Source organism: Dipodomys spectabilis, unplaced genomic scaffold (assembly GCF_019054845.1).
Source record: "Dipodomys spectabilis isolate Male_0828 unplaced genomic scaffold, ASM1905484v1 ptg000386l, whole genome shotgun sequence".
NCBI lineage: Eukaryota > Metazoa > Chordata > Mammalia > Rodentia > Heteromyidae > Dipodomys > Dipodomys spectabilis.
In genome coordinates this window covers 1258690-1261095 of record NW_024871063.1, presented here as the reverse complement: position 1 = coordinate 1261095, position 2406 = coordinate 1258690, and the positions used below count along the sequence as shown (strand labels likewise).

The 2406-nt window shown below is 32.8% G+C and overlaps 1 non-coding gene across 1 annotated transcript; it reads right to left on the bottom strand.

The window, feature by feature from the left end:
• Positions 1-527: 527 nt before the first annotated feature.
• Positions 528-639, bottom strand: LOC122096689. The gene has a single exon (XR_006145367.1). It is a non-coding gene; the product is annotated as a U6 spliceosomal RNA (small nuclear RNA).
• Positions 640-2406: the final 1767 nt, after the last annotated feature.

The following is a 2406-nucleotide window of genomic DNA, read 5'->3' as shown; positions in this document are numbered from 1 at the left end:
TTCAATTTCTTTAACATCATTTTATCTGGTTATATGCACATATCTTTTGAACTTTTCTGCTTATCCCAGACATACATTTGTTATTGAAAATAAGGGAAATCATGGGACCTATGTTTCTTTAGACTTGGCATACTTCAGTCAATAAATTTTTTTCCAAGTCTTTCCATTTCCTAACAAATTGGGAGATGTCATTCTTTCTGATGGAGGCATAGAATTCCATTGTGTAAATATACCGTATTTTCTTGATCCATTCATCTAATGGGGGCATTTGGTTTGGATTCATATCTTAGCTATCATAAATAATGTTGCAATCAACATAGTTGTGCTGGTAGTTTTAGTATGGTCTTGTTTATGATCATTTGGGTAAATCCCCAAAAGTGGGATTACTGTGTCATACGGGAGTTTTATGTAGAGTCTTTTGAGGAACCTCCATACTGCTTTCCAAAGTATTTGAACAAGTTTACACTCCTACCAAGAATTCAGTACGATTCCCTTGTGACCACACACCTTTCAGCATCTGTTGTTGTAAAAATATGGAATGCTACACAAATTTTCATGACATACTTGCGCAGGGGGCATGCTAATCTTCTCTGTATTATTCCAATGTTAGTGTATGTGATACTAAATTGAGTAAAGAACATTTTTTTATATAAAGTATAATTTTTATTGATTTTATTAAACTAGACAATTCAACAAAATTAAGTTCAAAAGAATTGTTGTGAAATTTTAGAATCATATATTTCTTACATAAGCAAACATTTAGGAATAAAATCAAGATAGACATGCCAAAAACAAAATAATTCCAGATATTTGTAGTTCAAGAGATGTGTAGGAGGAGGAATTCAATTATTCTATACAAGGCACCTGTCAAAATGAACATTGCAGCAAGTGTTTAGGTTTGTTAAAAGTTTTAAGGTTTTAAGTATGCTTAATTTTGGGATTTTGCTTATATGTGCCCAAAATAAGACCATTTGGCAGGTATAAACCTTTTCTATAAAGTATTTAAGATTTATGGTAACAGACATTAAGTACTAAGTATGTACATTTCAGAGTTTATGGAAACTTTATTAATGAGAAGTTGCAAAGTCTTTGTGTAAAGAAGCAGAGTGAAGAGTTAAGACTTTACAGTTTCTGTTAAAACTTTAGGGATTCCTTACTTTATTTGATAGCAAGGAATAAATGATGATATAAGCCATAATGTACGCATGTATGTTACTATTCACACACATACATATACACACGTATACATGCACACATGGAGAAAGACACATAATTACAGCCAACACAAGTTTCACCAGTTGTTGAATATGCCTTAAACTGAATACTAGAAACAATATATGTTGAAGATGTATTTGTCTCTAAGAGTTCATTTACCACTCCTCTTATCTCTTAAAACTGGTAGTTTTAGAGAGATTTGACTTACAAAATGCAGTACAAGTGATAGCAAGTCACTTGGAAACCTCAGTAAGTATGTCATATGGTGTCTCCCTGCTCCTCAAGGATTGCTTACTCTTGTAGACACTTTCAACCACCAATTTAGCAGGAGAATACCCTGGTAAAGAGTAAAGTTATAAGGTTTTAAATGGCATCCTTACTTGAGCTCTTTTTCCAACAACCAGCATGAATTTGTAGGCAGATGAGTGAGTCCTCAAAAAATTGGACTCTACATATATATTTAACTGACCCATGTGAAAATTCCTATGTGAGAAATGCTGACTGAGGTCTTGCTGATTTCCTGGCCAAGAAAATAAGAAAAAAAGAAAGTATTTTTAATTTTTAAAGTTTGAGAATAATTTGTAACCTGTCAATAAATGTGTAGAACACAATTATATCAACTGACAAAAAAAAATGATGGCATTTCATTTATGTGCTCTTGGATTAGGCCAGTGATTTTAGAGGTGTCTACACAAGTAGAATCAGCATAAATCAAGCCAGCATTTCTTCATTTATGATATAAGGAAAGGTTACTGGTTGACCCATTGTAACAATGAAATATACAAGACACATTACCTGAGGATGGGTGAATGGGGGAGGTGGGGAGGTGTAAAGGGAAGGGATGGTAGGGGAAAAACAAAGGGGAGGGTAACAATGCTCAATAAGAAATGTACTCATTACCCTACTTATGTAACTGTAACCCCTCTGTACAGTATTTATAATAAAAATATATATTAAAACATACAAGGAAAACTTCTGTACTTATATGAAATTGTATTTGTCACTCAATATAAGTAAGGTATTGGTTTTAGGACCACAGGCTTATTACTTTGGATACTCTAATTCTCTACATGAACACAGTATATTATTTACATTAGAATCTGCCCACCAGCTAGTGCAGTATAATTGCTGTGAGAAATTTTAATACATTCTATATTTGTAATGAAAACTAAAAGTATATGTATGCACAAT